Source organism: Schistocerca piceifrons, chromosome 9 (assembly GCF_021461385.2).
Source record: "Schistocerca piceifrons isolate TAMUIC-IGC-003096 chromosome 9, iqSchPice1.1, whole genome shotgun sequence".
Classification (NCBI taxonomy): Eukaryota; Metazoa; Arthropoda; class Insecta; order Orthoptera; family Acrididae; genus Schistocerca; species Schistocerca piceifrons.
The window spans coordinates 176903578-176918734 of record NC_060146.1 but is presented as its reverse complement, the minus strand read 5'-3'; positions in this window follow the sequence as shown (position 1 = coordinate 176918734).

Here is a 15157-nt window from a genome sequence, read left to right as displayed (position 1 = left end):
GGAAAACTGTGCGACTGTGAAACTGTTGCATTCATTTGTTGCAGTTTATGTGACAAACTCGTATGTTTTCATCACTTTTTGGGAGTGATTATCACATCCACAAGAAAACCTAAATCGGGCAAGGTAGAAGAATCTTTTTACCCATTCGCCAAGTGTACAAGTTAGGTGGGTCGACAACATATTCCTGTTATGTGACGCACATGCCGTCGCCAGTGTCGTACAGAATATATCAGACGTGTTTCCCTGTGGAGGAATCGGTTGACCTATGACCTTGCAATCAAATGTTTTCGGTTCCCATTGGAGAGGCACGTCCTTTCGTCTACTAATCGCACGGTTTTGCGGTGCGGTCGCAAAACACAGACACTAAACTTATTACAGTGAACAGAGACGTCAATGAACGAACGGACAGATCATAACTTTGCGAAAATAAAGAAAGTAAACTTTTCACTCGAGAGAAGACTTGAACCAAGGACCTCTCGTTCCGCAGCTGCTCACGCTAACCACGCCGCTCCTGAGCTCACACTCTCCTTGATGTTGCCTATCTTGGCCATGGACTACTCAGTTTGCATATTTTGCTTATTGTTTTCATAGTTCCAATCAACTTCTTCCTGTTTTCTCGATTGATCTGTGTTCAGTTTTTCAAGGCCTATCCACTGTGCCAACTTATAACTAAATTTGAAGGGGGTGCGATGGGGAGGTTCCTTTGTAAGAGAGACGGTCGCAGTGGCCGAGCCGGCACGGTAGCTCAGCGTGTTCGGTCAGAGGGTTAGCAGTCCTCTGTAATAAAAAAAAACTGAGTTAATGGATCAACAACGAACTTAAACGGATGTCTTACGACGTCCGCCCCGAGCAGGTGCAACGAACGAAAGCGAACAAAATTAAGAAGAAAAAAAAAGCGGTTCTAGGCGCTTCTGTCTGGAACCACGGGACCGCTACGGTCGCAGGTTCGAATTCTGACTAGGGCATGGATGTGTGTGATGTCAGGTTTAAGTAGTTATAAGTTCTAGGGGACTGATGACCTCAGATGTTAAGTCCCATAGTGCTCAAAGCCATTTGAACTTTTTTTTTTTTTTAACTAAGAGAGACGTTTTGGACTGATCGTTAATGCGTGTATGTTAGCTTCGCTGCAAGCGCAATGTTTCTACTATTTTAATTTCCAAACTTCAGATGTTTAATGTTTTATACACTGAAACAGCGGTGTTTTATGAGTTCGCGTGACGAAACAGTGATGTCTCCATGACGTCACGGATCTTGTGCTGTGTGTGGCTGACATGAGCAACCCGAGGAACCGCCATGGTAATTGACACGCCGTATTTGTCATATTTACACTTGTGTACTACAAAAGTATGTATTGTAAGCGATACAGCACACAAAACCACTCAGCTGCATAGTACATTGCTGTATTAAAACTGCGTTTATACCGGTGCCTGGGTTTGCACTGTTTTTGTTCTTGATACATGTCTACTTCGGGTCTGGGCGCTCCAAAGTTCTTTCGCTTTCGTCCTAACCACATGTTCCAAAATGTTACGTGAAAAACTGCATGCTTAATTCATATTGTGTTGTTTTCGAAGTCGTGGTATGCTGCTGTTAGTCGGAAGAAACTAAAATTGCACTCGTGGATATTACACTCACAAAAAGAAACTTGTTAATAACGAACGTTACCCGCAATAATCAAGCAAGGAAATGAAATTAACGGGACTTTTTTGCGCAAGCGATATACAGTATATCGCTCGCATTTTCCTCTAATCATTCGCGAAACTCTCGCTAGGCGGTGATACTTATGTTACTGTACTCTAGTGCTCTCCGGTGAGATATCTTCAAACTTGTTCCATCAATGGAGAGATTGGCCAAAGGCTGAAGAAAAAAGCTGCCTAAAGCACTATCAGAACATTAATACTATACGAAGATTAAGACGCATCAAAGCATAATATAGATATACGGAGACAGGGATAGGATAGCGAAGTTTCAACTCTACTCATTTCCTTTTGATGTAAGCAGTGGAACTTGAGAGCAATTTTGAATATTATTACAAGGGAGACAGGACAATCAAGAGTACAGGATGACGGCATCATCATCAAAGCGAATGGAAACCTGATAAACAACAAGCCAGAAGTCGAAAACATTTTGAATAATTATTTTTTTAAATGTTGTAGAGAAAATAGGATCAAAATGTCCATTAGAAGAAGCAAAGCAGTTAATGGAAGAGGCCTTACCCACATCATTTGATACAATTGAAATTCCACCCACCTCTCCTTCTGAAATCATGAAGATAATAAACTCACTCAAGAATAAAAGCTCACATGGAATTGATGTTATTTCCAGCAGGATAATAAAAGCTTGTTCCCAAGAAATAAGTGGGATTCTTAGCCACATATGTAATAGCTCTCCGAAGCAGGGTATTTTCCCAGATAGTCTGAAGTATGCCATTGTTAAACCACTGCATAAAAAAGGGGATACGTCTGATGTCAACAACTACCGCCCAATCTCTCTTCTGACTGCCTTATCCAAAATTCTTGAAAAAGTAATGTATTGTAGAGTAGCTTCACACCTTTGTAAAAATAAAGTTTTAACAAAATGTCAGTTTGGTTTCCAGAAGGGTTTTTCAACGGAAAATGCTATATGTACCTTCACCAATGAAATATTAAATGCTCTGAGTAACCGGAAGTCAGCCGTTGGAATTTTTTGTGATCTATCAAAGACTTTTGATTGTGTAAATCATGGAATACGTCTAGATAAGCTCAAGTACTGTGGTATGAATGGGACAGTGCTCAAATGGTTTAAATCATACCTAACTGGAAGAGTGCAGAAAGTTGAAATAAACAGTTCACATAATATGCAAAAAAACTGAGGATTTCTCAAACTGGGGAAAAATCAAGAATGGGGTGCCACAAGGTTCGGTCTTGGATCCTCTGCTGTTCTTTATATACATTAATGACTTGCCATACTATATTTACGAAGATGCAAAGCTGGTACTTTTTGCCGATGATAAAAGTATAGCTATCACACCCGACAGACAAGAATTAACTGGTGAAATTGTGAACGATGTTTTTCAGAAAAATCATTAAGTGGTTCTCTGCAAATGGGCTCTCATTAAACTTTGACAAAACACAGTATATACAGTTCCACAAGTAAATGGAATGACACGATTAATAAATATAGACTTCGATCAGAAATCGGTAGCTAAGGTAGAATATTCAAAATTTCTAGGTGTATGCATTGATGAGGGGTTGAACTGGAAAAAACACACTGAGGATCTGCTGAAACGTTTGAGTTCAGCTACTTATGCTATTAGGGTCATTGCAAATTTTGGCGATATACATCTGAGTAAATTAGCTTACCACGCCTATTTTCATTCTCTGCTTTCGTATGGTATCATATTCTGGGATAACTCATCATTGAGTAAAAGAGTGTTCATTGCACTAAAGCGTGTAATCAGAATAATTGCTGGAGCTCATCCAAGATCATTCTGCAGACACTTATTTAAAGAGTTAGAAATCTACACTGTAGCCTCACAATATATATATTCACTTATGAAATTTGTTATTAACAATCCGAACGAATTCAAAAGTAATAGCAGTGTACATGGATGCAACACTAGGAGAAAGGATGATCTTCACTACTCAAGGTTAAATCTAACTTTGGCTCAGAAGGGGGTAAATTATGCTGCCACAAAAGTGTTTGATCACTAACCTAATAGCATCAAAAGTATGACAGGTAGTCATGTTGTTGTTGTTGTGGTCTTCAGTCCTGAGACTGGTTTGATGCAGCTCTCCATGCTACTCTATCCTGTGCAACCTTTTTCATCTCCCAGTACCTATTGCAACCTACATCCTTCTGAATCTGCTTAGTGTATTCATCTCTTGGTCTCCCTCTACGATTTTTACCCTCCACGCTGCCCTCCAATACTAAATTGGTGATCCCTTGATGCCTCAGAACATGTCCTACCAACCGATCCCTTCTTCTGGTCAAGTTGTGCCACAAACTTCTCTTCTCCCCAATCCTATTCAATACTTCCTCATTAGTTATGTGATCTACCCATCTAATCTTCAGCATTCTTCTGTAGCACCACATTTCGAAAGCTTCTATTCTCTTCTTGTCCAAACTATTTATCGTCCATGTTTCACTTCCATACATGGCTACACTCCATACGAATACTTTCAGAAATGACTTCCTGACACTTAAATCAATACTGGATGTTAACAAATTTCTCTTCTTCAGAAACGCTTTCCTTGTCATATAGCATTTAAAAGGAAATTAAAAGAACTTCTTAATGGCAACTCCTTCTACTCATTAGATGAATTTTTGGATATAGTAAGTGAGTAATTTCCCAACCCCCACAACAAAAATTAAAAATATTGAGTGTCATGTAATATTTTGTCTAATGTAATATCTTGTATATACACCTTTTATTAACCTGACACGTTCCACATCATTACGAAGTGTCGTGTTCATGATCTATGGAACAAGTACTAATCTAATCTAATCTAGGACACCGAAAGGCTGAAACTCCAGAGCCTTTGGGACGCTCTCAGAGCTGTACTCCGAGGAAACCATCTCTGCTACAGAAACCGAAACGGGATTCCAAGGCGCGGCCTTAAGACCGTTCGAAGAACATCCCGTGACAGCACATATCAAGAGTTCCAAAAACGCTGAAAGCATTACTTAAATTCGTGTGGGAAATATACGAAATACATTCTGATAATTTAAATTCTGTAATGCGTTATTGAGAAATTAATTTAAATATAGACTTTGGGGCGACTCCGCCCTGGCCTTTAGTTACGAGCCGCGCCTGCTTTGTGGACTAGCGGAAGCGACAGGACACACGTGGGTGAGGTATAATCAGGTGGGAGCGCGCCAGAACGTGCCGCTCTGTGGCCTTTGTCTGTTCCCTTCAGCAGGTGGCCGCTAAGCCGTCTTTTGTCCGGATCCCCGTCTGTAGGCACTTTGTTTGTCGCTGCAGCTGTAGGCGGCTTTGCAACGCGCAGATCTTTGCTGTGGACCGTGTCCGGAAGAAGCATCTCAGTTTCCGCGGTTTGCTGGTCACTTTTTTTTCAGGGCTGGAGATTGTTATTTTCAGATTCCTCATGACCCCCCAGCGCACTGTCTGTCAAAATTTCGAAAAACCGGCCACGACAAAAAAAAAAAAAAAACAAAAAAAAAACCAACTCGGGAATAGAGACTCTCGACGAGTTTTGACTGTTACCAACATTGATACTGACAAGATGTCGATCACAGAGATTCCCACATTTTCGAGAGTGTTTTAATTTCAAAGTCACGCAAGAGGCAAGCAATCACTATAGTCAGATTGACCAGACGTCCGGATTAACCCGGACATGTCCTCCTTTCTTAGCTCTTTGTCCGGGGTCCGGGCGGATTTTTACAGTGTCCGACTTTTTCGCAAAGTTGAGCGTAATACAATTAAATTTAAAATTCGTCCCGTTCTATGCTCTTTTCTTGAATACTTTAACTACTGGCACAGCCTTCGTGATAAACACGCACGAAGGCGGTGTTAGTAGGTGGCACCAGGATCGTCCATGTTATCGTTGATCTACTTATAAGCGAATACAAATATCGATTATTTAAAATTTTCGTTTCGTATCTTCGCTTTGTATAGGCTTGGCTTCCTGTAGTGCACGTGTGATTTGTGAGTGTAATTTTTAACCGAGTAAGTTAAGTAAAATATTTGGCTATGCCTAAACGAAAGTGTACATTTTCTGATGTCCTTTCCCGCAAATATCCGGCTTTAAGAAAGGGAGAAATGAATTTGAAGCGGAATGTAAGATATGTGGAACTGGAACGTACGTCTCAGTGGCCAATAAAGGTAAGAAATAACGCGACAGATTAACTGTCATGCTATTATTTCATTGTTTCATAGTCATTCTATTTATTTGTATTCGGAATGTTAAAGTGCAGTTTACATATCGTAAGCTGCTGTTTGAATTGTAGATGTTAGTAGCGGTGCACAATATGGAATGCATTTCTCTGCAAAGAAAAGTGAAATAATTGTCACAACAAGGAAGAAGAATAGGCCAAATGTGGATATAACTTGTGGAGGGGAAAAACTACAAGTGGTAGAGAACTTCAAGTACCTGGGAAGCATGATTGAAAGTAAGGGGGGAAACGCAATGGAAATAAATGAAAGGTGCAGAAAAGCAGGGCAGTTCTACAAATGCATTAGGGGACTTATTTGGAGCAAGGAGGTGCCACAGAAATCCAAGGGAATTATATACCGAACCTACTTTGTCCCCATATTGGCATACGGAAGTGAGACATGGGTAATGCACAAAAGCGACAAAAGTAGAATACAGGCTAGTGAAATGAAGTTCCAGAGGAGCAGGTTGAGTGTAACAAGACGAGACAGATTGCGAAATGTGTATGTGAGGGAAAGACTAAAGGAGGAACCAGTACAGGACAGGATAGAAAAATCAAGACTGCAGTGGTATGGACACATGAAGAGAATGGATGAGGGAAGAATTCCAAAGAGGATGTTTGGTCTGCAACTGGAGGGGAAGAGGCCCAGAGGAAGACCAAGAGATAGGTGGGTGAAGGGAGTGAAGGAATGTGTGACGAGAAGAGGAGAGAACTGGACGAAGGTGGAAGAGGGGGAATGGTGGAAAGACAGAACACTATGGAGAGGCTTGTGTTCCCGACAGACCCAGCCAGTGGCTGGAAACTGTCCAAGATGATGATGATGATGATGAGTAGCTGTGCGTCAAATGAAGGGAGGTGAAAGGTCTTAGTTTTTCGCTTTGTAAACAATTCCGTGTTGTTGACATAACAAAACAACTGGCGCCACACTGTCACCACAATCAATGTTTTTAATTTTTTTTATTGCTCAGTTAACCACCACCAGACCATCAGTAACAATTAACTACTAGTTGCACCGGTAATTCCCGGCAGTCACGTGACTTGTCCAAAGCTGACGGGTGGTATCCTCATCAGCAGTTGACCCGTTTGATGTGTCCTCTTTTTTCTTCCTTTGTCCTCCTTTTTGAAGCTGTTTGTCCTCCTTTTTAAACAATTGCATCTGGTCACCGTAACTATAGTTCATCTTTTATCTTGGCGGCTCGCGCATGCCCGCCCAGACGCGGGAGATTGCTGCGTTGCACGTGGCACGCCGGATGTTACTTTAACGTCTGTAGACGTCTCTCCATTGAGAACAACATGCTGTGTTCTGTTTGCTAAAAACTCTTCAATCCAGCCACACAGCTGGATAGAAAGAAGGATCCTTTATTGTATGATCATATGATAGCGGAACAAACACTGGTAGCAGTTACTTCTGTAAAATATCTGGGAATATGTGTACAGAACGCCTTCCGGAAGTCAAGGAAAATGGCATCTACCTGGGAGCCTGTACCTGATATTTTCTGGGTCTCATGAACAAATAAAGCGAGTTGGGTCTCATACGATCGGTGTTTTCGGAATCCACGTTGATTCCTACAGAGTAGATTCTGCGTTTCCAGAAATGACATGATATACGAGCAAAAAACATGTTCTAAAATTCTACAACAGATCGGTGTCAGAGATACAGTCCTGTAGTTTTGCGCTTCTGCTCGGCGACCCTACTTGAAAACTGGAACTACCTGTGCACTTTTCCAATCATTTGGAACCTTCCGTTCCTCTAGAGACTTGCGGTACACGGCTGTTAGAAGGGGGGCAAGTTCTTTCGCGTACTCTGTTAGAATCGAAATGGTTATGCTCTGAAACCTTGCTTCTTGCCAACTTTAGTGAACCAAGGCCAACGGAAAGTATCCTGTAGGTTCTGATGGATGAGTTCGCGAGTATGAAAATATGTGACCTAATTAGACGTAGCTTTCCGTTGCATTGACTTATCAGCTTACATGTATTACAGCACAAAGGGCCTATAGACCTTAGTAAGTGATTTAAATTTCAACACGATTCGTCTACGTGTTCCAGAGAAAGAGGGGCCCTAAAAGATGGACGAACAGACGGAGAATCTGATAAGACAAGAAAATATTTTTTTTGCGTGTGTTATAGTTACAAATTTATACTTTTCGGATTTTTTCCTTTGATTGTACTGTAAAACTCTCGTTTTGCCATATTTCATTATTCTAGGCCGATGAGAAGTAGGCTACCTTATAGGTTTTGCTGAATCAGTTTGCGAGTATTAAAATATGTGACATAAATTGTCATAAACTATAGTATCAAAAGTATCCGGATACCACCAAAAACATATGTTTTTCATATTAGGTGCATTGCGCTGCCACCTACTGCCAGGTACACCAAATCAGCAACCTCAGTAGTCATTAGACATCGTGAGAGAGCAGAATGGGGCGCTCCGCGGAACTCGTGGACTTCGAACGTGGTCAGGTGATTGGGTGTCACTTGTGTCATACGTCTGTACGCGAGACTTCCACACTCCTAAACATCCCTACGTCCACTGTTTCCGATGTGATGGTGAAGTCGAAACGTGAAGGGACACGTGCAGCACAAAAGCGTACAGGCCGACCTCGTCTGTTGACTGACAGAGACCGCCGACAATTGAAGGGGATCTACATCTACATCTACATCTATACTCCGCGAGCCACCTTACGGTGTGTGGCGGAGGGTACTTATTGTACCACTATCTGATCCCCCCTTCCCTGTTCCATTCACGAATTGTGCGTGGGAAGAACGACTGCTTGTAAGTCTCCGTATTTGCTCTAATTTCTCGGATCTTTTCGTTGTGATCATTACGCGAGATATATGTGGGCGGTAGTAATATGTTGCCCATCTCTTCCCGGAATGTGCTCTCTCGTAATTTCGATAATAAACCTCTCCGTTTTGCGTAACGCCTTTCTTGAAGTGTCCGCCACTGGAGCTTGTTCAGCATCTCCGTAACGCTCTCGCGCTGACTAAATGTCCCCATGACGAATCGCGCTGCTTTTCGCTGGATCATGTCTATCTCTTCTATTAATCCAACCTGGTAAGGGTCCCATACTGATGAGCAATACTCAAGAATCGGACGAACAAGCGTTTTGTAAGCTACTTCTTTCGTCGATGAGTCACATTTTCTTAGAATTCTTCCTATGAATCTCAACCTGGCGCCTGCTTTTCCCACTATCTGCTTTATGTGATCATTCCACTTCAGATCGCTCCGGATAGTAACTCCTAAGTATTTTACGGTCGTTACCGCTTCCAATGATTTACCACCTATGGCATAATCGTACTGGAATGGATTTCTGCCCCTATGTATGCGCATTATATTACATTTATCTACGTTTAGGGAAAGCTGCCAGCTGTCGCACCATGCATTAATCCTCTGCAGGTCCTCCTGGAGTACGTACGAGTCTTCTGATGTTGCTACTTTCTTGTAGACAACCGTGTCATCTGCAAATAGCCTCACGGAGCTACCGATGTTGTCAACTAAGTCATTTATGTATATTGTAAACAATAAAGGTCCCATCACGCTTCCCTGCGGTACTCCCGAAATTACCTCTACATCTGCAGATTTTGAACCGTTAAGAATGACATGTTGTGTTCTTTCTTCTAGGAAATCCTGAATCCAATCACAAACCTGGTCCGATATTCCGTAAGCTCGTATTTTTTTCACTAAACGTAAGTGCGGAACCGTATCAAATGCCTTCCTGAAGTCCAGGAATACGGCATCAATCTGCTCGCCAGTGTCTACGGCACTGTGAATTTCTTGGGCAAATAGGGCGAGCTGAGTTTCACATGATCTCTGTTTGCGGAATCCATGTTGGTTATGATGAAGGAGATTTGTATTATCTAAGAACGTCATAATACGAGAACACAAAACATGTTCCATTATTCTACAACAGATTGACGTAAGCGAAATAGGCCTATAATTATTCGCATCTGATTTATGACCCTTCTTGAAAATGGGAACGACCTGCGCTTTCTTCCAGTCGCTAGGTACTTTACGTTCTTCCAGCGATCTACGATAAATTGCTGATAGAAAGGGGGCAAGTTCTTTAGCATAATCACTGTAGAATCTTAAGGGTATCTCGTCTGGTCCGGATGCTTTTCCGCTACTAAGTGATAGCAGTTGTTTTTCAATTCCGATATCGTTTATTTCAATATTTTCCATTTTGGCGTCCGTGCGACGGCTGAAGTCAGGGACCGTGTTACGATTTTCCGCAGTGAAACAGTTTCGGAACACTGAATTCAGTATTTCTGCCTTTCTTCGGTCGTCCTCTGTTTCGGTGCCATCGTGGTCAACGAGTGACTGAATAGGGGATTTAGATCCGTTTACCGATTTTACATATGACCAAAATTTTTTAGGGTTCTTGTTTAGATTGTTTGCCAATGTTTTATGTTCGAATTCGTTGAATGCTTCTCTCATTGCTCTCTTTACGCTCTTTTTCGCTTCGTTCAGCTTTTCCTTATCAGCTATGATTCGACTACTCTTAAACCTATGATGAAGCTTTCTTTGTTTCCGTAGTACCTTTCGTACATGATTGTTATACCACGGTGGATCTTTCCCCTCGCTTTGGACTTTAGTCGGTACGAACTTATCTAAGGCGTACTGGACGATGTTTCTGAATTTTTTCCATTTTTGTTCCACATCCTCTTCCTCAGAAATGAACGTTTGATGGTGGTCACTCAGATATTCTGCGATTTGTGCCCTATCACTCTTGTTAAGCAAATATATTTTCCTTCCTTTCTTGGCATTTCTTATTACACTTGTAGTCATTGATGCAACCACTGACTTATGATCACTGATACCCTCTTCTACATTCACGGAGTCGAAAAGTTCCGGTCTATTTGTTGCTATGAGGTCTAAAACGTTAGCTTCACGAGTTGGTTCTCTAACTATCTGCTCGAAGTAATTCTCGGACAAGGCAGTCAGGATAATGTCACAAGAGACTCTGTCCCTGGCTCCAGTTCTGATTGTGTGACTATCCCATTCTATACCTGGTAGATTGAAGTCTCCCTCTATTACAATAGTATGATCACGAAACTTCTTCACGACGTTCTGCAGGTTCTCTCTGAGGCGCTCAACTACTACGGTTGCTGATGCAGGTGGTCTATAGAAGCATCCGACTATCATATCTGACCCACCTTTGATACTTAACTTAACCCAGATTATTTCACATTCGCATTCGCTAATAACTTCACTGGATATTATTGAATTCTTTACTGCTATAAATACTCCTCCACCATTGGCGTTTATCCTATCCTTGCGGTATATATTCCATTCTGTGTCTAGGATTTCGTTACTGTTCACTTCCGGTTTTAACCAACTTTCCGTTCCTAATACTATATGCGCACTATTTCCTTCAATAAGAGATACTAATTCAGGAACCTTGCCCTGGATACTCCTGCAGTTTACCAATATTACGTTAACTTTTCCTGTTTTTGGTCTCTGAGGACGGACGTTCTTTATCAACGATGATAATGTCCTCTCTGGTAAGCCGTCAGGTATTTTATCGTTTCGCCCAAGGGGGGGTCCCTCTAACCTAAAAAACCCCCGTGTGCACGCCACACGTACTCTGCTACCCTAGTAGCTGCTTCCGGTGTGTAGTGCACGCCTGACCTGTCTAGGGGGGCCCTACAGTTCTCCACCCAATAACGGAGGTCGATGAATTTGCAACCATTATAGTCGCAGAGTCGTCTGAGCCTCTGGTTTAGACCCTCCACACGGCTCCAAACCAGAGGACCGCGATCGACTCTGGGCACTATGCTGCAGATATTAAGCTCAGCTTGCACTCCGCGTGCGATGCTGGTTGTCTTCACCAAATCAGCCAGCCGCCGGAAGGAACCAAGGATGGCCTCAGAACCCAAGCGGCAGGCGTCATTCGTTCCGACATGTGCTACTATCTGCAGCCGGTCACACCCAGTGCGTTCAATAGCTGCCGGAAGGGCCTCCTCCGCATTACGGACGAGACCCCCCGGCAAGCACACCGAGTGCACACTGGCATTCTTCCCCGACCTACCCGCTATTTTCCTGAGGGGCTCCATAACCCGCCTAACGTTGGAGCTCCCTATAACTAATAGGCCTGCCCTCTGTGACTCTCGGGACCTTGCCGGAGAATCGGCCACTGGCCCAACAGGCGAGGCATCCTGTGGTGGCTCGGAAACGATGTCATCACCACTAGGAAGCACCCCGTACCTGTTGGAAAGGGGTAAGGCAGCTGCCACGCGGCCAGATCCCACCTTCGCCTTTCGGCCAGGCACGCGCGAGCCCACCACTGTCCGCCATTCACCCTGGAGTGATGGCTGACCGGTAAGATGCTCACTGCCGGAAGACGCAGCGACATCAGGGGTTCCATGTGATTCCAAGGCCACCGAAGTAGGCATAGGTCTCACCACAGTTGCCCCAACGCCACTACGATCGTAATGTGTAATACGCAGACATCTATCCAGTCCATCACACAGTAATTCCAAACGGCACCAGGACCCACTGCAAGTACTATGACAGTTAGGCGAGAGGTGAGAAAACTTGGATTTCATGGTTGAGCGGTTGCTCATAAGCACACATCACGCCGATAAATGCCAGACGACACGTTCGCTTGGTGTAAGGACCGTAGACTTTGGACGACTGAACAGTGTGAAAACGTTGTGTGGAGTGACGAATCACGCTACACAATCGGGCGATCCGATGGTAAGGTGAGAGTATGGCGGTGAACGTCATCTGCCAGCGTGTGTCGTGCCAACAGTAAAATTTGGAGGCGGTGGTGTTATGGTGTGGTCGTGTTTTTCATGGAGGGGGCTTGCACCCCTTGATTTGCGTGGCACTATCACAGCACAGGCCTACATTGATGTTTTAAGCATCTTCTTGCTTTCCACTGTTGAAGAGCAATTCGGGGATGACGATTGTATCTTTCACCACGATTGAGCACCTGTTCATAATGCACGGCCTGTGACGGAGTGGTTATTCGACAGTAACATCCCTGTGATGGACTGGCTTGTACAGACCTGACCTGAATCCTACAGAACACCTTTGGGATGTTTTGGAACGCCGACTTCGTGCCAGGTCTCACCGACCGATATCGGCACCTCTCCTCATTGCAGCACTCTGTGAAGAATGGTCTGCCATTCCCCAAGAATCCTTCCAGCACATGACTGAAAGTATGCCTGAGAGAGTGGAAGCTGTCACCAAGGCTAAGAGTGGGTCAACACCATACTGAATTCCAGCATCAGTTTTATGAACTTGTAAGTCGTTTTCAGCCAGGTGTCCGGGTACTTTTGATCACATAGTGTATCTTTTTACTGCATCTACTTAGACGCTTCAATTTCTTACATGCCAAGGGGCCATAGACTTCAATATGCGTCATAAATTTCAATTTGATACACCTACCCCTACATGAGAAAAAGGATTTTTAAGAGTCAGACATACATACATACAGACAGACAAAGCCATCTGTTTTTACCAGTTGAGGCACGCAACCCTAAAAAGGAAGTTAGTCGTGAAGAAGTTTCGTTTAATGGGTTGGCTAGACTAGAGTAGTGTTGGGACTATCGAATCTCGGTCTTAAAAGCGGGGAGCTGTTGCTTTCGACGGTTGAAATATTTTTGTTCAGCGAAATCAAGCCCAATCTTTTTTTTTTTTTAACGGAGGTTATTCCAGGACTTATATACTTAATTATGAACACTTCTTTCCTTATTTGATCATTATCTAACGGCTGGTTTCTGTTAATTAACTTCAACCAAAAAATTGTAAAACGCGAGCGAAAAACCGAGATAAGTTTTTGTTTCCACGACATTCCACCTTCTTTTTTATTTCGTCCTTACGTTTGCACTATTATCCTCAAGAACCAGCGTTAATATCCACCTACTAGCTGCACCTCCAGCTTTCAGCCATTTTTTAAGAGACAGTTGCAAAATGCAGTTATTTACACTGAGACAATACAATTCAAAATTTTACTAAAATACAAATAAAACACATATGCACACATAATCACACAACTGTTTATTTCTATAAAACTGTGCCGGCCGCGGTGGTCTCGCGGTTCTAGGCGCGCAGTCCGGAACCGTGGGACTGCTACGGTCGCAGGTTCGAATCCTGCCTCGGGCATGGATGTGTGTGATGTCCTTAGGTTAGTTAGGTTTAAGTAGTTCTAAGCTCTAGGGGACTGATAACCACAGCAGTTGAGTCCCATGGTGCTCAGAGCCATTTTTTTCTATAAAATCATCGTAACATAGTCAAAAGTTGTACTTCCGAAGATGTGAAAACAATGACTAAAATGTGCAACGAACAGTTACCGCGCATACAGATAAATCTAAACTAGTCCTCGAGTGATTATACATATATATATATATATATATATATATATATATATATATATATATATATAATTTGCAACTTTGCACTGGTTTTTCATTGTACTGAAAATTAAATTTATCAAGGGAAAAACATGTGGATATGAAATAATATGATTCTTTCACAAAGAGTACTTTTTGTATTTTTGATATACTCAAAATATATTTAGTAACTATATTTCTATTTTGTAATAACTTACTAGCAGTTTTATAGAAAAAAATGGCTCTGAGCACTATGCGACTTAACTTCTGAGGTCATCAGTCGCCTAGAACTTAGAATTAATTAAACCTAACTAATCTAAGGACATCACACACATCCATGCCCGAGGCAGGATTCGAACCTGTGACCGTAGTGGTCGCTCGGTTCCAGACTGTAGCGCCTAGAACCGCACGGCCACTCCGGCCGGCTTACCTTCAGTAGTTAATTAGGGAACCGACTTGTGAAGGTAACACCTGAGATCTGCTGGTGACAAACAGAACCGAACTTCGCAACTCTGTTAACGTAGAGCAGGCAATCAGTACTCACAAGGCCATTACAAGTGACAAGTGACTGACTATGGCTGTTAATAGGAATACAAATAAAGGTAGAAGATCTTTTTGTTTAGCAAGAGCGACGAGAGACAGATTTCAGGTTACTTGGTAGGTCAACATGAAAATTTTATATGCAGCACTGACAACGTTGAGCATCAATGGACAAAATTCGAGAGCGTACGCTCTAGGCATGTACGTACCGGGCCAAGTTGTAAGGGACGGAAAAGACCCATCGCGCTTCGACAACTGTGATAGCAAGCTGCTACGAAACCAAAAAGAGCTTCACTGCAAATTTAAACATAACAAAAGCCTCACAGACAAACAAAAACAAAAAGAAGACAAAGTTAGCGCAAGGAGGACTATGCGTGAAGCATTCAGCGAATTCGAAAGTAAAATTCTG